The sequence below is a fragment of the Hyperoodon ampullatus genome, assembly GCF_949752795.1.
Source record: "Hyperoodon ampullatus genome assembly, chromosome: 11".
Taxonomy (NCBI): Eukaryota; Metazoa; Chordata; class Mammalia; order Artiodactyla; family Ziphiidae; genus Hyperoodon; species Hyperoodon ampullatus.
The window spans coordinates 32669523-32691853 of record NC_136924.1 but is presented as its reverse complement, the minus strand read 5'-3'; positions in this window follow the sequence as shown (position 1 = coordinate 32691853).

Sequence of the window (22331 nt, the reverse complement as noted above, 5' to 3'; positions counted from 1 at the left end):
TTGCTGGGGAAAGGGAGCAGAGGTACAGGGCAAAGGCCCTGGCTTGCGTTCCTTGGCCTTGAGGCATGCACTGAGTTGAATAGTGTCTCCCCAAATTTATGGCCACACAAAACCTCAGAATATAACCTAATTTGGGAAAAGGATATTTGCACATGCAATTAGTTAAGGATCTCAAGATGCAATCATCCAGATGGGCCCAAAATCCAATGACTGGAGTCCTTGTAAAAGGAGAGAACACGGAGAGACACACATATACAGGGAAGAAGGCCAAGAGGCCAAGATTGGAGTGATGCAGCCACAAGCCAAGGAACCCAAGAAACTGGAAGAAGTGAGGAAGAGCTCTCCCTGAGCGCCTCTGGAGGGAGCACGGCTTTGCCAACACCTCCATTTTAGACGTCTGGCCTCAGAACTGTGAGAGAAGAAATTCCTGTGGTTTTAAGCCAACTAGGTTTGTGGGAATCCAGCAGCCACAGAAAACAAATACAAGGTGTTAAGACAGAAGCCAGCATGGAAGGGACCACTCTGTGCCAGGCATTTTGCTGGGTGTGTTCACAAATGTCTTCTCACCTAAGCCACACCATGGCCACATAAGGCAGGTTAATATCAACGGCCCCACTTTGCAGGGTCAGGCAACTAGGAAGTGGCAGAGTGAAATCCAAGCCCAGGTCAGCCTGGACCCCCAGCTGTCGATCCAGAAGCTTCCCTGCCTCTGGGCTCCATGGCCCAGCTGTTTCCTGGGATCTTGCCTTGAGAGTAATGAGACCAAGGACAACATAGAAGTTTGCTGGGTGAGTGATCCAGGCTGCTCTCAACTACAGAACTTCAAGGCTTTGCACTTGGGCCAGCTGCCCACTTACAGATCTACATGAGATGAGATTTAAAAAATTTTTTTTATATTTTAGGATTTTTTAAATTGAGGTATAGTTGCTGTATAATATTATATAAGTTACAGGTGTACAATGTAATGATTCACAATTTTCAAAGGTTTTACTCCATTTATAGTTATTATAAAATATTGGCTATATTCCCCTTGTTGTACAATATATCCTTGAAGCTTATTTTATGCCTAATAGTTTGTACCTCTTACTCTCCTCCCCCTGTATTACCCTTTCCCCTTCCCTCTCCCTACTGGTAACAACTAGTTTGTTCTCTATGTGTCTGTTTCTTTTTTTGTCATATTCACTAGTTTGTTGTGTTTTTTTAGATTCCAAATATAAGTGGTATCATAGAGGGTTTGTCTTTCTCTGTCTGACTTATTTCACTTAGCATAATGGCCTTCAAGTCCATCCATGTTGCTGTAAATGGCAAAATTTCATTCTTTTTTATGGCTGAGTAGTATTCCATTGTATATATGTACCATAGCTTCTTTATCCATTCATCTGTTAATGGACATTTATGTTGCTTCTGGAAACATTTTTGGTTATCACAACTGGGTGAAGGGGTGCTACTGTCATCTAGTGAGTTGAGGCCAGGGATGCTGTTAAACATCCTACAGTGTGCAGGACAAAGAATGATCTGGCCCCAAATGCCCATAGTGCCAAGGCTTCTGGTGCCCATTTCCCCTGCTCCTCCAACATTCCAGTATGTTCTTTGGTGGTTTGGTCCTGCACATATCTGCCCGGCCAAACTTTCACATCTTTGTTCAAATGCTATCTTCTCGATAGACCTAGTCAGACCACCTTGTTTAACGTTGCAACGCTGCCCCTCCTCCGTGGCCCTCTTAATCTCTCTTATCTTGCTTTTTCAAAAAAAAAAAATCTGTAACACATACCACGATCTAGCATCCTATGTATGTTACTTCTTTCTTTCTTTCTTTTTTTTTTTTTTTGCGGTACGCGGGCCTCTCACTGTTGTGGCCTCTCCCGTTGCGGAGCACAGGCTCCAGACACGCAGTCTCAGCGGCCATGGCTCACGGGCCCAGCCGCTCCACGGCATGTGGGATCCTCCCAGACCGGGGCACGAACCCGTGTCCCCTGCATCGGCAGGCGGACTCTCAACCACTGCGCCACCAGGGAAGCCCGTTACTTATTTCTTATGTTTCTTGTTTATTGTCTGTCTCCAACAAAGGATTTTTTTCCTTTTTGGTTATCTTATTGACTGGTGTATTCTTAGTGCCTAAAGAAGGTACCTGATACATCCTCAATAAATATCTGTTGAATCAAATAATGCCCCTTAAGTAGATTTCGAATGCACTTGAGCACACTCAAGGCCCTGAGAGGTCTGACAGTAAAGAAGCCAGTGGCCCTTTGTCTTACCCAGGGTGTCTCATCTTACTTGACCATGGAATCTGCTTCCTCTCTCCCTTCATCCCTATCAACTAAGCCCATCCTGCAGACGTCACTCTGTCAATCGCTCTTCTGTTCCAGTCTCCTCCAGGGAATATCTGAGGGCAAAGGTTCTGAAGAGAAGTGTTAGGGAGACTTGGGACGAAGTTGTGGAGGTAGAACTGCCAACCAGGACAATTCCATGGAGACAGAGACACTGGGTCTGCATCCTGGATGCCTGCTAGCTGGGAGAGAAGGCTCAGCTGGGCAGTGCCTCCCTTGCACCTGTGTAAATATTACTACGTTTTATGAGCCCTGGAAAGAGCAGGACAGCATATGTCCAGGGACATTCTTTGGAAGAGCTGAGAAAATGAGGTCTTGCCTAAGTTGCCTGACTAACAGAAGACTGGCAGGAGGTCTGTAACAAATCAGGGCACATTTGGAAGACACTGACCAGCCAGTGTCTCATTGGAGGCTCTGTGTGCTGGCAAGTAGTATTTGGGGAACCAGGGCCAGATGAATTAGATGGGATGCTGGCACTCCAGCCTTCATCTAGAGAATGGGGATGAGAAGGTGAGAGACCTTGAAGGGCCAGCCAAGGTCAGGAGGGCGTGCTGAGAATGGAGAAAGCAATCATGGAGTGGAGTTTATCACTGTGGCCATACTGGCCAGAGCTAGGGCCAGTGAGGGACACTTACAACAATAGGCAGGCTTCAGATCGATTGAGATAAGCCAGAAACTTCCAAGCACTGGCACACTTCCTGGAGGACTGGGCAACCTAATGAAGCAGACCAGTGCTGTCCCCAGGCATGTCCGAGCAGGGCCCTGGTAGCCAGCTGGCTCTGTGTCCACATGGCTCCGTGCCCAGGACATCACTGATCCCCAGTGCAGTAGTGAAAAGTGGGGCCAGACCCCATTTCAAATCCTAGCTCCCCAATGACTTGCTGTGTGATCTTGGGCAAGTTGTTTAACCTCTCTGTGTTTTAGTTTCCACATTGCTAAGGTGGAGTAATACAGTTTCCACCTCAAATGGCCGTTGTGAGGATTAAATGAGTTAGTGCGTGGTGAGAGTCTGGACTGCCGGAACATGGAAAATGCTACATGAACACCACTGTTGTTATTTCCGTTTTCCACTTGGGTCCTCCCATCCCTGCCCCCTGCCAGCCCTGCCGCCCCCCAGCCCTCAGTTCCTTGGCTCTGTCCTTACTCTGACCTTTGGTTCAGGTTTCACTGGGCTTGTTCCCTGGCTGCAGATATTTTAGTTCCCCAGGCCTGGGTCTCCAGTTCTAATTTTGGCTTACTTTGGTTTCTCCTGCTGGGTCTATAGTGGGCGCTGGTCACGCGTATAATACAGTATCAGTATATTATCAATTAAGAGCATGGGGGCTGGAGTCAGAGAGACGTGAGCTCAAATTCTAGCTCTTCCACTTAGTAGCTGTGTTTTTTGGATCAATTCCTTAAACTTTGGGGCCTCAGTTTCCTCATCTATAAAATGGAAATGAATAACAGTACTTACGTCATAGGCTTATTTTGGGGATTATGTGAGAAAATTCATGAAAAGTGCTTACAGTAGCGCCTGGCACATGGTAAGAGGACATTATGAACAACTATTAATACTGTTATCATCATCATTGCTGTTCCCAGCATGCTGTTTGCACTGGGCTAGGAGAGGAGGATCCTGGGTTCAAATCCTGCCTCTGCCATTTCCTAGCTGTGTGACCTGGGGTAAGTCACTGCTCCTCTCTGGGTCTCAGAATCATCATCTGCTCCCTGAAGAAGCCCTTTCTGGGGGTGCTTTTCTGTTTTCCAAGCTCTGACGTCCTGGCCTCCCAGCTGCCTTTTTTTTTTTTTTTGCGGTACGTTGGCCTCTCACTGTTGTGGCCTCTCCTGTTGCGGAGCACAGGCTCTGGACACGCAAGCTCAGCGGCCATGACTCACAGGCCCAGCTGCTCTGCGGCATGTGGGATCTTCCCGGACCGGGGCACGAACCCGTGTCCCCTGCATTGGCAGGCAGACTCTCAACCACTGCGCCACCAGGGAAGCCCCTCCAGCTGCCTTTTGACCCAGGTCTCCTGAGTGACCCAACTTGGCCTGGATGTCTGAGTTCCCAGCTTTGAGCCCTGGGCTCCTGAGTGTATGTGCTGCTGGTTTGTGCCTTGGGATCTGCCCTGCCTAAGCACCTCCCTCCAGTGGGATTCTCTGGGGAGGACAGGAGAACTCCTTCATTGGGAGGGAGACTGGAGTAGTGGTCTTCATCTTTCCTTCTGGCTCTAGGCATCTAAGGCTACTGTCAGTTGCACTGCCATTTTTTCCCCAGCTCCTGTAGCTGGATCTTTGAATGTGTCAGATACCACTGAGCCTATCTTATATGGGACAGCATCAGCCCCAGCACACACGACCTTAGGATTAAGTCAAGCTGCCATCCAACCTTAGGATCCAAACCTCTACCCATCCAATAAGTGAGCACCTAATCATACTGGGCACTGTTTTGGGCACTAGAGACAGAGAAACAAATAAAACAAATTTCCTAGCCTTTAGCAGACTTGTTACTGTTCCCCAAACTCTACTTCCTTTCCTGGAGAAGGATTATACTTCCCTACCTCATTGAATTCAGCCTTGGCCAGCGAAATCTGAATGGGATGTTGTGTACCAGCCATGTCATGCTTTGCCACATTCTCTTTTCCATCTGGCAAGTCACCTGCAATTTCCAGATAGTGGCTTGTCCATCAGCCTACGTCTTTGAGTGAGGACGATGGTAACATGGGAGTAGAACCCACAGCTGACCCATGTTGGACAGGAAGTGAAAAATAACAGTATTACTCCACCTTAGCAATGAGGAAACTAAAACACAGAGAGGTTAAACAACTTGTCCTTGTGCTTCTAAGCCCTTGAGCTTTTGGAGTTGTTTGTCTGTGCAGCAGAACCTGGCTTATCCTGACTGGCACACTGTTCTGTGAAGATTCCATTCTAGTGGAGGAGAGCAACAATACATGATAAACACATAAATGTGTAATATAGTATCAGGCCCCTTAGAGGGAAGGGCTTCCAGGCAGAGGGGCCAGTAGATGCTAAAAGCCTGAGGTCAGCACATGGCCCATGTGCTCAAAGGAACAGCGGGGGCAGGGTGCCTGGAGCACAGAAGTGAGGGGAGGGTGGACCCTTTTGGAGAGCAGGTGGAGGCCAGGTCATGTAGAACCCAGTGGACCATGGTAAGAGCGTGGAATTGCTTGGGTTCCAAGTGTGCTGGGAAGCCGTTGGAGGGTAGAGAACAGAGAAGTGACATGATGTAACTTACTTTACAAGGTGGGCACTCTGGCTGCTCTGGGGGGAGGAGATCATGGGGGCTGAGGGACAAAGTACGGACACTAGTCAGGAGGCTACTGCGGCCACTGCAAATGGGAGCTCATGGCTCTTCCTCTGGGGAGGTAGAGAATGGAGGTTAGAGGGAGCCCGATTCAGTGCATCTTGTTAAATGGTGGGTATTGAGGGCCACATTGGCTTTGGTTGGCATTTATAGTCTCCAGGGTGAACATGCATTTCCATTTATCTTTGGGTGTGATCTTTTTTATGGTTCCCTACGGTTCTCAGACTCACCCAGACGTGCAAAATGCAGATGGTCAACATCATCCCAGATTCCCATTTTGTAGGTTTTGAGGACAGTTCAAGCTTTTTTTTTTTTTTTTTTTTTTTTTTTTTTTTTTTGCGGTACGCGGGCCTCTCACTGCTGTGGCCTCTCCCGTTGTGGAGCACAGGCTCCAGACGCGCAGGCTCAGCAGCAATGGCTCACGGGCCCAGCCGCTCCGCGGCATGTGGGATCTTCCCAGACCGGGGCATGAACCCGTGTCCCCTGCATTGGCAGGCAGACTCTCAACCACTGCGCCACCAGGGAAGCCCTCAAGCATTTTTAATAAGAACCATAGGAGATCCTGTTGCATCTGACTGGGAGACCATACATTCAGAAACACTGTCCTAAATGATACAGAGAAACCATATAATTCAGGGATTTTCTGATCCATTGGGGTTGGACCTGGAGGGGGCATAAGTCATCTCTATGTGAAGAAGTTGAATGAATGTTTGATCACGTGGAAGCTCTCCAGAGCCCACAGTAGCAGCATAATAGGCTGAGAATTTACCCCCTAAAATGAGAACCCTGAAAGGATGACTTGGGGTAAAGGTCATTCCTATGTGATGCACACCTCATCACTTATGGGATGCAGCTTATTTCAGGGAAATAGAGATGGGGGAAGGGGCTAGAACTGTGTGAAGACTGTGAATGTTTGCAAGGAGAGAAGGTTTTTAAAAAGTTTCATTTTAATTGACACAGAAACTTTGGTCTACCTTGGTTCACTGAGAAACATCCGTGCCTTGTTCCCATCATACCAATATTCTTTAAGAAATTAGAAAATCTTCTAAGATCCTATTAGTCATGGCATTTCTCTCATTTCCATTTATCCCAGAATCTCAAAAGCCTCTGCTACCCAGAGGGGAGTCCTGGTACCAGGGGAAAAACACACATTCCAAGTTCACATCATCACTTTCCAAAACATAAGTCAAGAGGTCCAAGCCGAAAGCCTCCCAACTTCTTGGGCAGAGAACAAAATTTGAACTGTAAGAAGGAGAGAATCCAGAGAGGGTCAGCCCCAGATGATTTATCAGACCAATGCTTTCTGGGCTCTTCCCTCTTGGGAATTTGAGATGGAGATTGATTGCTGTCCTGTCCGTCTCAGATGACTCCTGGTTCATCTATCAGGTAGCCAGTCTCCATTTTTTGCAAACCTCGAAAGTTATCCCTTCTATATTTGCCTGGGTCTAGTCTTGCTATGGCTTTTTGAAGTCACAGATGTCAAGATTGTGGTGTGGGGACTTCCCTGGTGGTCCAGTGGTAAAGAATTCGCCTTACAATGCAAGGGACGCGGGTTCGATCCCTGGTCAGTGAACTAAGATCCCACATGCTGCGGGGCAACTAAGCCCGCGGGCCTCAACTAGAGAGCCTGCGTGCTGCAAACTACAGAGCCCACGTGCCCTGGAGCCTGCGCGCCACAACTAGAGAGAAGCCCGCGCGCCACAACAAAAGATCCCGCATGCCTCAAGGAAGATCCTGCATGCCGCAACTATGACCCGATGCAGCCAAAAATAAGAATCAAATAAATAAATAAACAACAAATCTTAAAAAAAAAGATTGTGGCGTGGGGAGCAGGGGCATGGGGGTGGGCAGGTAGAGGGACATTGTATGATATCACAATAACAGGGAACCACAGGCTGAGTTGATGCCACGGGATGAATTGTCTTCCCCTACCCATCTGCCCTTTCCCTCTGCAGTGTCTTACGCGCTACTCCTGCTGCCACACCCACAGCCTTGCTTTCCAGGTAAAGCCGATCTGGAGGCAGAAAACACTTAAGCAACCTCAGTGCCAACCAGTGGGCTTGGCCCACTGACATCTCCCCACCTTTAGCCAGACCCTGGTGGCACCTCTGGCTCTGAGCTGCCATTGAAGGCACCCCCAGCTGGTCTCCCAGTGAGGCAGCCAACTGGAACCTGATTTCGGGGTCACTCCTGGGTTCCTGCCCTTGCCCATTCCTGCCCTCTGCTGTGTTATAACAACATGCAGGAACCCCATTGTTCTCTGCTCTCGTCTACGGGTACCAGACCCTAGATTATCCCCAATTTATATAACTGGGATTTTCTCCTTGACCTCTGTGCTTCTGTTCTCTTTGAGTCGGTGGGAGGCTGGGCACTGCGGGGTGGGGACTGGGGAGCATGGAAATGAGAGAAGTGACAGAGAGGCATCCAAGTCTATGCAGTTCATTCACCGAGAACTTACCCTGTGCCAAGTCCTCGGTTAGCTGCTGGAAGATACCGACACACAAGACATCACCAAAACAATCACATCCGTGACATGTCCTTGCCTGCAGGAAACTTGAACCAGGTGGGGAGAAAAACTAGGAGAGAGGTAATTCCAGTTTGGGTGATAACAGCCATAAGAGAGAAAAATACGGCTGTGTTGGAGCCTAGGAGAAGCCCTGTATCTGGTCAGAAGATGGGGGGAGGGGAGGAAGATGAGGCAGACAACCTGCAGGAGATGCTTGAACAGATTCTCTGCAAAGTCTTGTAGTCACCTGGGTGGAAAGGTTTGGAGATACAACTATTTTGAGCAAAGCAAAGAGAGCAGGGAGTCAGGAGCATCCCCGAGGCCCTAGCAGGCTGGATCCACGACAGGACTGTGGTTTGGTGTGGCCAGAACACAGGACAGAGTGGAGAGATGTGTGCTGGACAGGACCCTGGGCTCCTCTAAGAAGTTCAAGCTTTGTCTTACAGACCAGGGTCATCAAACCTTTTTTTTTGGCAAAGGACCAGACAGTAGTATTTTTCGACTTTGTGGGTCATACAGTTTTTGTCTCAACTACTCAGTGCTGCATTGTAATGTGGAAGCAGCCATTGATGATACATAAATAAATGAGTGTGGCTGTGTTCCAATAAAACTTTATTTACAAAAACAGGTGATAGGCCAGATTTGGCCCACGGGCTGCAGTTTGCTGGCCCTGTTGCAGACAATGGGGGGCGGGGGACCCTTGAGAGTTTTAAGTATGAGAAGCAGTCTGGGTTTTAGTGTTGAGTGATTCATTGATTCAATCACTCAGCAAGCACGTATTATGCTCCTACTGTGTGCCAGGTGTTGTGCTAACTACTGGGGATCAGAGATGAAGATATAGATCCCTACTTCCAGAAACCCACCATTCAATGGGGAGTGGGGACAGACTCACATATAAGCAACTAGATGGCTGGCTCTGTGAGGGTAGGGTTCGTGTCTGTTATGGTCAATGTTATATCTATAGAACACAGCACATAGTAAATTCTCAGTAAATATTCGTCGAGTGAATGAGTGAATCAATGAATAAACGAGTTCTCCAATCCAGGCTGACTCTGACTGGTGCTATGATAGGAATACAGGACACTTGGAGGAGTGAAAGATTCATTGCCACTGGAAATGTGCGTGAGTGAGTGAGTGTGTGTGTGTGTGTGTGTGTGTGTGTGTTGGGGGTGGAGTCTGACTTGGACTCTGAAGGATGGATAGGATTGTCATGTCTAGGGGAGGAGTGGGTGGTGGGAAGGGGATTAGCCAATTTCACTTTTCCACTGTATCTCTTCCATTTCCTTTGAGTTCTTTTGTTAGAATTCTTGCCACCAAGGCAAGTGGGTCCCTAAACACTAGAGTGATGGAAACCCTCAAGAGGTATTTATGATCTACAGGAAAAGGCCTCCCCAACCTCCTGAACACCATTAATTGGGACCCTGCCCCCCATGCCATTCAGAATTATCTTGGCCAGCTTGTCTCTCCATTAGGGGAGGCCAGGTCACAGGTGCAGCGGGTGGGCTGAGTCCGTCAAATGAAATAATTTCCTACAGCCACCTTGAGCCCAAGCAAGGTGGCTTGTAATAATGATGCCATAAATGGGAAAACAGATATTATTAAACTGTAGAATTGAGATTTATGGTGCTGATTTCTGGGACATGGAGAGGCTGTAGCTTCTTGCTTTTAGGTTTCTCAAGCATAAACCATGAAGTTGAGCAGCTGTAGCCCAGAGTGGTGGCGGAGAGAATCCCAGGCTCTGACATGGCTCTAACCCTAATGCTGGGAGGGTGGTGGAGTCAAGGAGAGTGAGCCTTGGAGTCATGGATACAGGGACTTTGCCTCTTTCAGCTTCAAATTCCTTAAATGCAAAGAGGATTAATTCATCCAGTCCATGGATATTTACTGAGAACCTACTATGTGCCAAGTACTGTGTGCTGCACTCCTCACAGGGCTATTGAAGGGACTGAAAGAGATGTGGGAACGGCCAGCTGTAGGTATAGTTACTTAAGTAACTATAATGAAAGATAGGTATTCCGTTAATCCCTGGACCTAGACTTCTTACACTTTCATCAGTCATTTAATAAACTTTTTAAAAAGAAACTTTAAATTTCAGAATCATTTTAGGTTTAGAATAGAAAAGTTGCAAAGATAGTGCAGAGAGTTCCCGTGTACCATTCCCCCAGTTTCTTTCACTGTTACCTTCTTCCATTGCCATGGTACATTTGTCAAAGCCAAGAAACTGACATTGGTACATTACTTTTAACCGAACTCTGGACTTTATTTGGAGTTCATCAGTTTTCCACTAATGTCCTCTTTCTGTTCCACGATCCAATCCCAGCTACCATATTGCATTTAGCTATTGTGTCTCCCCATTTCCCTCTGATGTATAACGGTTTCTCAGAATACACTTTTACTGAGTACTTCCTATATCCTTAAAAAAATTTTTTAAGTTGAATTATAGTTGATTTACAATGCTGTGTTAGTTTCAGGTGTACAGCAAAGTGATATATATATATATATATGTATATATAAATTCTTTTTCAGGTTCTTTTCCATTATAGGGTATTATAAGATATTGAATATAGTTCCCTGTGCTATAGAGTAGGTCCTGTTGTTTATCTATTTTATATATAGTAGTGTGTATCTGTTAATTTTCTATATCCTGATGTGTGCTTGGAGCTTCTACTTTTGCCCTCTTAAAGCATCTTAAGGTCTGTGTCTTCAGGTTCCCCTGCTGCCTGTGTCTCAGGTGTGACTTGGGTTGACACATCTGTGACTTGGGCTCACATAGCACTTTTCCCACGGATGTCTCAGCACGTGACTCATGACAAGCACTGGGCTCACAGATCTATCACCAAGTTTTAACTCTTCTACTTACTAGTTGAGAACTTTAGGACAAGTTACTCAACTAGGCTTGGGTTCAAGAGACAGAAAGCTCTGGTGACCTAAGCAATGAGGAAGACGTGGTACCTCACCCAATACGAAGTCCTGAGGTTGGAGAGGTCCAGGTTGGTTCATTCCGTGGGTCCGTGAGCTCATCGGAGACTCACGGACACACAGAGACTCATCAGGTTCTCTTTGTCTGGCATTCATCCATCTTTATCTTGTCTCAGCTCCCCTCAGGGCCACAAGATGACCTACTGCCCACTTAGATTTCCTTCCTTTGCACCTGGGAATCTGGCTGTCTAGCCTGATCTCGGGGTCACCTTGGGAAAGCTCTGGGCTGGCTTGCTCCCTGTGGCCCAGATCTGGCCCAGCTTTGCCCACACCTCGCAGCTGTGTATCAAGATCCTGAGGTAGCATCTTTCTTTCCTGCCTCACTGTCCAGGCCCATAGCTGCAGCCCTTCACCCCTAGGCTCCTAAGCCAAGCAACACATAGAAGCCACAGTGTACAAACCACCCCAAACTAGCAGAAGGTCTCCCATTGGCCACCTTGAAACCCATCTCTCTGGGCTTGAGGGGAGAAGGAAGTACCCTCACCTCCATTCCATCATCTTGGATAGCGGTCAGTTCACAGCACCCCAAACACTCCAAATAAAAGTCACCCAATATCCATATAACCAAATCACTTTGCTGTACAGCCGAAATTAACACAACATTGTAAATCAACTATACTTCAATAAAATAAATTTAAAAAAAGTCACCCAATATCCAGACCTTCCTGAGACTGTTCTGCCATTAAACAGGTCAGAGGGGCTGGTCAGCCAATGACTGCAAAGCAGATGTTCAGTGACCTCCTGCTTCCTACCTCCTGGAGGGGGCGGGGGTCAAATACTCACCTTAAAATGTAGAATGTCTTGGGGTCTGAAATTGAAATTGAGCTAGAAAAAGCCCATTTTCATCCTTGTCACACTATTATTATTGATTTTGTTGCTATTGACTATAATTCAAGGGGCTGAGAGTGGACCTGAGTCCAAGTCTCCTGACTCCCAGAGAGGTTTCCTTATCCCACCCCACACTGCCTCTCGAGGTTGGGGTCATGGGCAGACGTCCCAAGGGACAGACCCATCTTCTGAAATCGGCTCCTTTTCTGCCCCAGCCAGCCAGCAAGCCTTTCCCAGGGAACATGCGCGCACACATACAGATGCTTTCACGCAGGGAAGGCAATTAAAGGAACACAGAGGCAGCCTGTCAACTGTGCCAAGTTGACAAATTTTGCATTGTAAACACAAAAACAGGAGCTTAACCCCCTCCCTCCTCCTGCGCAGAGCGTAGCAGAAAAAGCGCATCTCTTCTATCATGGAGGGCAGGTGAGGTCTGGCGGATAAATGTGGGGTCCCTGCTGGTACGGGCAGCCATCACTCCGTCAGGAGGATCGGGGAGATGCACGGGGTGGGAGAGGGCTCTGCAGGGACCCTGAGGGGGAAGGAGACTGAAATTTACTAAGTACCTGCAGACACACAGGGGATCTCTTCTGCCCTCCGATACCCCTCCATGCGGGATGAGAACTCCCACTTTTCAAGTGAGGAAGCAGGCTCCCGTGTGTGAAGGCCAGCATCATGGCCCACCTCCTCACCATCACCCCTTGAGGGCTCAGACCCCATTTTATCTGACCCCAAAGCCTAGGGTTTTGATCTCAGCATTTCACGTTTTGACAATCTCTTTACATTTCTTCCTAGTAGAAAAAATCCTTTTCTTCTACCGCCTCCTGAATCCTTTCGTCTCTGCCGTGTTCTGTGCCTGGCAGAACTTGTGTTGAACAAATATTCTACGAATTGACCTCAGATCAGTGCCAGGAACTATTCTAGATGCTAAGGATCCAGTGGTGAGCAGAACAAAATCCCTGTCCCGGGGGCTTTCGGTGCCGGTGGGGAAGACAGAAAGTAGCATAGAAGAATCTAAGGGGGACCAACTCTTGCTGTGTGCCAGGTGTCATTCTGTGTTTACATCTTTGAACTCATGTTATCCTCATGACAAACCTATGAGGCAGGTGCTGTGACTTTCTCCATGTTAGTGAGGGTGTCGAGGCTCAGGGAAGTAGGTGACCATCCGGCCAGTAGGAAACAGCTGGGATTGGGCCACGAGTTATCTGGTCCTGGACCCCTTGCCTTTTGCCCCTGCACCATGCTCCGTCTCCCTGCAAGGGAGGACGCTCTAAGGAGAGAGCAAGTCTAAGCCTCACTCTACCACCTGTTATCATGTGAATCCCTCCATGCCTCGGTTTTCCCATCTGTAAAATGGGATTGTAATAGTGGAGATGTCCAGTGTGCACCTGGGAATGGTGTTAGGGAGAAAAACTGTGCCTTGAGACAGATCTTTGGGAGCCATTGGTGCAGGGGAGGAAGCTCAAGCTTGGGGAACAAAAGAGAGTCCATTCAGAGTATGTTCAGTGAAGAGAGGAGCTAAACCGTCCAAGGAGGGAACTTGGGGAATATTAGTGAATAAGAGAAGTGGAGAAATAGGACTTGTGGAGGGTGTGGAAAGAGGCAGCCCAGTCATTAGAAGAAGCAGAGGAGTGATATCTCATTACGTCATAAGTCCTGTTTACATGCGTGTCTCCTTCGTTAGATTTAATTTCTTGAAAGAAAGCATTATCTTTTTTTTTTACATCTTTATTGGAGTATAATTGCTTTACAATGGTGCGTTAGTTTCTGCTTTATAACAAAGTGAATCAGTTATACATATACATATATTCCCATATCTCTTCCCTCTTGCGTCTCCCTCCCTCCCACCCTCCCTATCCCACCCCTCCAGGTCGTCACAAAGCACCGAGCTGATCTCCCTGTGCTATGTGGCTGCTTCCCACTAGCTATCTATTTTACGTTTGGTACTGTATCTATGTCCATGCCACTCTCTCACTTTGTCACAGCTTACCCTTCCCCCTCCCCGTGTCCTCAAGTCCATTCTCTAGTATGTCTGTGTCTTTATTCCTGTCTTACCCCTAGGTTCTTCATGACATTTTTTTTGTTAAATTCCATATATATGTGTTAGCATATGGTATTTGTCTTTCTTTTTCTGACTTACTTCACTCTGTATGACAGACTCTAGGTCCATCCACCTCATTACAAATAGCTCAATTTCGTTTCTTTTGATGGCTGAGTAACATTCCATTGTGTATATGTGCCACATCTTCTTTATCCATTCATCTGATGATGGACACTTAGGTTGTTTCCATCTCTGGGCTATTGTAAATAGAGCTGCAATGAACATTTTGGTACATGAAGAAAGCATTATCTTTTAAAAAAATTTATTTGACTGGAGTATAGTTGATTTACAATGTGTTAATTTCAGCTGTACAGCAAAATAACTCAGTTATTTATATATATATATATATATATATATATATATATATATATATATATATTCTTTTCCATTATGGTTTATCACAGGATATTGAATATAGTTCCCTGTGCTATACAGTAGGACCTTGTTGTTTATACATCTTATACCTACTAGTTTGCATCTGCTAACTGCAAACTCCCAATCCATCCTTCCCCCACCCCCGCCCCTTGGCAACCACAAGTCTCTTCTCTATGTCTGTGAGTCTGTTTCTGTTTCAGAGATAAGTTCATTTGTGTCATATTTTAGAATCCACATGTAAGTGATATCATATGGCATTTGTCTAAGAAAGTGTGATCTTAGTCATCTCTGTATTCCTCAGACTTGACACTGTATCCAATGCACAGTCGTTGCTCAAAAAATGTTGGTATTCAATTACGTCCTCTCTCACCCCATTCCTTGGACTGTCTCTTATCTGCTTGGCTGCTCTGCAGTTTTATTCCCATTCTCAACCCTGCCTGCCTCTCTGTGCCTCAGAAGGCCTGTTTATAAAGCTCTGCTCCAGAATATGAAGCATGATTCTCCTTAAGACAGCATGGCACACATGACTCCTCCCACCAGACCCTCTCCCATGGCAGACATCACTAATATGTCACTGCACTCTGTCTTCTGAGTCTGGTCTAGGATCTCAAATCCTGGATTTCAAATTCTCAACTCCACGTTCCATTAACAGCCACTACCAGTCAATAAACCCTGGGATTCGAGGTGAACCTACTTTGCATACTTGCTCCAAATGTGTTGTTTCAGAGAAGCCAGGACCTGTCAAGCTTACCCTGGCCCCTGAGCCGCCACTGAGCTGGGCCTTACGAAGCCCATCGTGGCTCCAGCCATCAGCAGATTCTGCACTTTGCCTGGAGTTCTCTGGCCTAGTTTTTTTCACACCACGGTGGCTCTTAAAAATATGTTCCTGGCAGCAAATGGGTGTCTTTGTGCTGGGTGGAAAAGGGAAGAAGAATTAGCAGCTTCCCATCTGCGAACTTCCACTGGAATTGATTTATCCCAGCAGAAAGAGCCCGGCATTTTCCTTCCAAATTAATATGCAAATGAGTGTAAGCAACACCTCCCACGGGCAGGTTCAGAGCACAGCAGGACTATCCCAGAACATTTATCAGCACTATTAATAGAGTTCACTGCCTTACTCCTCCCCCCTGCCTTCATTACCATTCTAATTATGGATTGTTTGGTTTCATTTAATCTTTTCCCGATTCTGGTGAAGGCCCGTGGTCCCCAGTGAGGAAGGTTGCTCCATCATGCGAGCGGGCTTTGAGGGCGCGGACCTGCATGCCTGGTGGGTGCCACTCTCCAGGACATCGCTCTCCCCGCTTGATGCCTCATATTTTTGGAGGACGCTTTCTCCATACCTCTGACACCCTAGTAAGGTAGAGACAATGGTAGTGAGCTTGGAGGAAACTGCCATGTGGAGAGCTGTTTAAACCAAGTGAGCAGCCTCTGAAAAGGCTTTGGATTCTTTTAGGGAAAGAAGCATTCAATTGAGATGAACCCCCCTGGGAAGTCTAGACCCTCAGGCCTCCTTGCCACGGAGGAGGTTGTGTTCCAGGTGCATATGAACCCACTTCATTCCCACTGCAACTCAGTGAATCAAGGAACAACTAGCATCCCCATTTCCGGAGGAGGAAACTGAGGCACAGAGAAGTTAAGTGACTTGCCCCGGGTTAACTGAGTCTGGCTCCAGACCCTGTGTCTTCAATCAGCTGTCCTCTGCCAGGTTTCCTCTGGGGCCTTACCATCTCTCTCCTGTGCCTTGGCAAAGCAGTTAAGCTCAGCCTGAGTTCCTCCTAGGAGGCACACTCTCCCCAGCTCAGGAATGGAAGACCCTAGGGGTCACCAGGATTCACCTCTTCAGGGGATATACAGATCAATTATTTGGCCATTGCTGTGGGGAATCTGCTTTTACTCCAAGTTATAGAGCCCCAGACCATTCCTACGTTGTCACCCCATTCACGGCCCTCTCCAATTCATCCTGTCCCACCCCCTGTAATTGTCACAGCCATATCCCATAATAAGCAGCCTGGCTGTGTGCAGGGTGACACCTCATCCCTTCCCCAGTGTCCAGGGTCATAGAGTTTTAGACTCAGCTGGAGTCAAGTGCTTTACTCTATTCATATACACACATACACAAAAGAACCTCTGAAAAGTTATTTTTTGCCCCCAGAGGAGGAAACTGAATCATTTAGCAGTTACATAACCTGCCCAAGTTTACACAGAGGAAATGGCAGCCTTGTTCCAGGGCCTGTGGTCTTAACCAAACGAGATTTGTGTTACCTCTGTTTCCCCGATCTGACCAGGATTTTGGAAGCTGAGGAAATGGATTTGAAGTTCCAGATATTGACATGGGCCCATGACCTTTGACTCGGCTCTAATGGGAGAGCCCATGGGGGAGGCCTGTGTGCTCTTCCCACCAGGCAGAAAACAGCCGCATGCCTGGAAACTACCCACTCCCAGTCCTTAAAAAAATCACAGATGATGTGACAGAAAAACATGATTTCTTCTGTTCATCTACCTGCCTACCCACCCATCTAGCCAGGCATAATTCCGTGCTTGTGGCTTCAGAGGTGCTGAGCTTGGAGACTCCATGTAGCATCACTGAGAGGTTGGATCTTTCTGTCAAGCTGGAGTCAGCTCGTCATCATGTTTCTCAAAGACTGTGCAGACTCAGGCACTGGGGAGAAATGTGCATTTGTAGAGGATGCCGAGCTTTGCTGTCGGGACTCAGTGAGATCTCGGGTGTGAAATATCATGGTTCTGTCCAAATTAGAGCCCTCCAGGCACCCGGGGGGTGCTGGCTGCGTGTGTGTTGGGTGGGTCTGAGGGCTGAGGGCGAGAATGGATCTGATTGGTAGAAGGCAGTGCTCTAGAACCCAGGCTGGGCTCCAGCAGGAGTTTTATTCCAGCCTTTGGCCAAGTCACCCCCTCTTTGGACCTCCCTTTTCCATCCCGAAAGATGAGATGGTCGTTGTAAATGATGGTGGCAACTCTTGGGTTCCCTCTTGAATGGATATAAGGTCCAAGATGAGTATCTCACGGTTCCCCCTCCCCGCCAGTTTCCTGTCTTCTCGACCTGCCCACCCCTCCCTTTCTGCTCAGAGTGGGCCTTGCCCGGGTGGTTGTGGAAGGGGCTGGCAGGATGCTATTGGTGGAAGCCTGGCTGGAGGAGGGGAAGGATGCAGGGAAGACATGGACGGGCAACATCTGTTTGGCATCCAGAGTCAGAGGCCTCTTCCCATTAACGAGGTGGCTGATGTAGCCACTGAGGTGGAAGTGTGAGGCTGAGACCTGGACACTGAAACTCTCTGGGCACTGCCACCTCAGTGGGCAGCTGTCCTGCACGCGGCCCCAAGACCACCTGGTTGGATTCAGTCACTTTGGGTAGGGCTGTGGTTAGAAAGCACTGGTCAGTGACACTGAAGGCAGTCCTGGGGTGGCTGGGGAGGACGGCTGTCTCTCTCTTGGGATTGGCTCCATTGTCCGGGGGGGGGCCTCTTCTAGTACAGACTCTGGGGAAGGCCACACGGTGTGTGATGATGAAGCGTGGGTGGGAATTCCAAGGAGTGGTGGTGGGGAGGCTGGGTGAGCTGGGAGAACTACTTTGAGGGCCCTTGATCTTCCCTGAGAGACCTAGGCTGCCTACTTCCTAGCTGGAGACGGAACACCCAAGGACCTGTAGGGGATTCACAAGCAGGCTGCCGTCCCCCGCTTAGGTGGATCCTGTAGTGAAACATTTCCGGAATGATTCAGATCAATGCCCACTAGAGATTCCACCAGCCAGTTCCCTGGCTCGTAGGCGAGCCTCGTCCACAGCAGCAGAGTTTCTTGAGCAGCTACCGTGTGCCTGGCATACTGCACACAGACTTTCATTAACCCTTTACTACAACCTTGTGTGTTAGGTGCTGTTGCTTCTGACTTTATGGGTAAGGAAACTGAGACCCAGAGAGGAGCAGTGCATCCAAGACCGTGCAGCTGGTCAGTGGAGGAGAAAGCACCCCCACCCCCACCTCGTCTGCTTCCCATCAGTACCGCCCATCCGACTTTTTCTAACAGTTTCTTGCTGCTTTGCAGACAGAAGGGCTTGGGTGGAGAGCGAGCAAGGAGGCAGCTTCACAGGCAGGTGAGGTTGTGTGAGGGAAGCGCATAGCTGGGGCTCCTCCTGGCCTCTTGGGGTTGAGCACAGGGACAGTGAGTACCTATGGGGGATGGGAAGGGGAGGGAATCCACCTGCATGGAGGCTTTAGAGTGATCAGTGCCCTTTTGCAGGTTATCTTAGCTACCCCACTTAACAGGGACGTATCATGATGTAGTCAGGTGCACAGGCTTGACCTTGGGCAGGGTTCTCACCCTGCAACTTGGAAGCTGATGACCTTGGATGAGCTATTGAACTGGCCCTGGTGCCTCAGTTTCCTTGTCTGTAAAACAAGGCTACAGAGGGGATCTTCTTTATAGGGTGGTTGTGAGGATTCAATGAGCACTTAATATGCTTGGCAGAGTGCCAGGGATTGATGACTGGTTATTCTTTGCTATGAATCTCTCTCAGAGAACTTTGTCTCCTGAGTTCACCTTAGTTCGTAAGCTTGTAAGTGACAGAGCAAGAACTTTAATCCAGATCTTTCCGACCCCACATCCATTGCCTTTTCCATGACACCACACAACCTCACACAGAGAGAGGAAGTGGGAGATGGACCTAGGAAGTGACCCAGGGGTCAGATAGATCTCGGAGGGCCTTGAATGCCAGCTGGAGCCCTGGAGGTGTCCAACTGGGTGCTGGTTGGTAGTCAGGTGTCTGGGTTTAGTCAATGCTGGATTGCAGCCAACACTGGGTATTAAAAGGTTAAAACAGTTCCATGTTGGTGGTACCTAAACAGCCAATGATATTCCAAGCACCCATATTGCCCTCACTCACAGCTGGGCACCCTGGACCCTCCCCCAAGACCCCCCAGACCACTTCAAGATCAACTAGAGGGCAAAGCCCTGCTCTAGTCCTCTGGCCCGTGGGCAGGCCGATGGCCAGGGTCGGTACTGTGCCCTTTATTGAAGAGTTTAGATGTCGCCCTGGACCCAGCTTCCTCTGTTTTGCCCAGTGTCCCTTTTAGGAGGCCACAGCATGCCAAACCATGGTGAGAGGGAGGAAAGATAATGGAAGACATTCAGCTGGAAAGGCGAGGGAGGGAAAACTAGCTCCGAGGCCACCGAGAAGCCCCAGGCTGCTGTCTATGGGAAAGGGAGTGGGAGGACTCCAGCTGGGGGCCGGCAAGCCAGCTTTCAAGTCTCTTCGTTGTTTGCTAGTTTCCTCCAAAGACTGATGTCCCAGGCAGCAGGAAATTCCATTTCCTCTTCTCTTCACATCATTTCCTTCCCTGGCTTCTGGAGGTCATAAATGTTTCTTTTGGTGGTTCTTTATTCCCTGCGTCAAAAACAGAGGCCAAACTCCTGCTCTCAGCCTTGCTAGGAGCTGGCTGTGTGATCTTGGGGGCAGGGCATTTCCTCTCTGAGCCTCAGTTCCCTCCTGCATAAAATAGGTGGGTTGGACTAGAAATGGTTGTTTCCATACTGTGCTCCACTGTAAAGATGGGGGGAGAAAGGGGTGAGGTGGTGGAGTTCTTCCAGCTCCCTTTTTGTGGTTCCGTGGCTTAAAACCTGGCGGGTAGCCCTGGGAGAGACAGAAAATCCTCGTGGAAAGCTGGGTAGAGCCCAGACCCAAGCCCATCTCTAGGACAGGACTCCTCTGGTTCTCTTAGAGCATGTGTCTTTCCATGAAGAGGCCCATAGAAATAATAAATAACATCCACGTAGCACTTATTCTGTGCCAAGCACTGTTCTGTTTTTCATATATTGGTCCTACTTGTAGCAATCCCATCAGAAAAGTACAACCATTAGCCTCTTTTTCAGTTGAGGCTCATGGAGTGGTCATGTGTCTCACCCAGGGTCCTGCAGGTAGAAGTGGCAGGGCTAGCATCTGAACCCAGGTGGCCTGGTCCCAAGGTCGAAGACCTTAACTTCCATCCTGTGCCGTTCTTCACCCACTTCTCAGATTAGGAAGTCATGGGCTGTGCCACCGAAGGACTGCAAATAATAGAAACTGACCTGGAAGCTGTATTAGTCAGCTAGGGCTGCCATACAAAGTCTCACAGCCTGGGAGTGGCAGGGGAGCTTAAGCAACAGACATTTATTTTTTCACAGTCTTGGAGGCTGGCAGTCCAAGATCAAGGTGTTGGCAAGTTTGGTTTCTTCTGAGCCCTGTCTCCTTGGTGTGTAGATGGCCATCTTCTCCCTGTGTCTTCACATGGTCTTCCTTCGGGGCGTGTCTATGTTCTAATTTCCTCTTCTTACTTATAAGGACACCAGTCCTATTGGATTAGGGCTCACTCTAATGACCTCATTTTAACTTAATGACCTCTTTCAAGATTCTTTTTAACTTAATTACCTCTTTCAAGATTCTATCTCCAAATATGGACACATTCTGAGGTCCTGGAGGCTAAGGACTTCAACATGGGAACTTTGCAGGGACATAGTTAAGCCCCTAACAGCTGCCTCAGCACAAAGGGAAATGTTGAAAAGATATTAGAGGAGGCATCAGGTAAATAACAGGTGGCTAGACCCACAGCATACGTAGGACCCACAGCACAGATGCACTACGCGAAGAGCCTGGAAGGATTGCAGCCCTAGCCCTGCGGTGGACTTGATCCCTGGCTAACCCCTCCCCACGAGCAGGTACCTGACGGGCTGAATCTGAGTCACATCTCTGGGCCCCCTGAAGAAGCTGGGGCTGGGAGAGTGAGGATGGGTCCTTCAGAGTTCCACAGGGGCAGGGGCAGGTAGGTGCCAGTGCCCACCCACACTGCCCGCCATGGGGGCATGCTGGAAAGGACTGGAGGGTACTAATGTGAAGAAGAGTTGGATTCTGGACCACCCTCGTTACTCCCCTGCCCTCACCCCCAAATAACAAATGTCTCCTCTACGCTGATTTGTCTTCCAAAGCCAGATTCCACGTTCCTTAACAGCAACTGCCTGTGCTCCAGGAATGTGACACATGGCAGGGGCGTCAGACTTAGTTACTGAGCAAAACTATATGTTATGCATCTGAAATACCTAACTTCATTGCATCCTCGCAGTTTCTCTGTAAGGAGGAACTGATACATGGGAGGACCCAGAGGGAAGACAGATTAGGGGGTTCTTCCAAGATCCTTTTGTTGGTAAATGAATTCACTCATTCATTCAATCAGCAAATATTTAGTGAGTACCACTATGTCTTAGGCTTGATGCTAGGGGACACAAAGGTGTCAAGCTAACATGGTCCCTGCCTTCATGGAGACAGAGGCCAGCAGTGGGAAGGAATTCTAACTCCTGTCTGATTTCTGAAACCCAGGGTTTTTTAAAAATTAAAATATAGTTGTGTTAGTTTCAGGTATATAGTGGAGTGATTCAGTTATACATATATATATCTATTCTTTTTCAGATTCTTTTCCATTATAGGTTATTAAAGGATACTGAGTATAGTTCCCTGTGCTATACAGTAGGTCCTAGTTGGTTATCTCTTTTTTAGATAGTATGTGTATCTGTTAATCTCAAACTCCTAATTTATCCTCCCTCATCCCTTTCCCCTCTGGTAACCATAACTTTGCTTTCTGTGTCTGTGAGTCTATTTCTGTTCTGTAAATAAGTTCATTTGTATCATTTTTTTTTTTTTTAGATTCCACATATAAGTGATATCATGTAGTATTTATCTTTCTCTTTCTGACTTACTTCACTTAGTATGATAAGCTCTAGGTCCATTCATGGTGCTGCAAATGGCATTAGTTCATTCTTTTTTTTATGGCTGAGTAGGATTCCATTGTATACATATAAACCACATCTTTATCCATTCATCTGTCAATGCACACTTAGGCTGCTTCCATGTCTTGGCTGTTGTAAATAGTGCTGCTA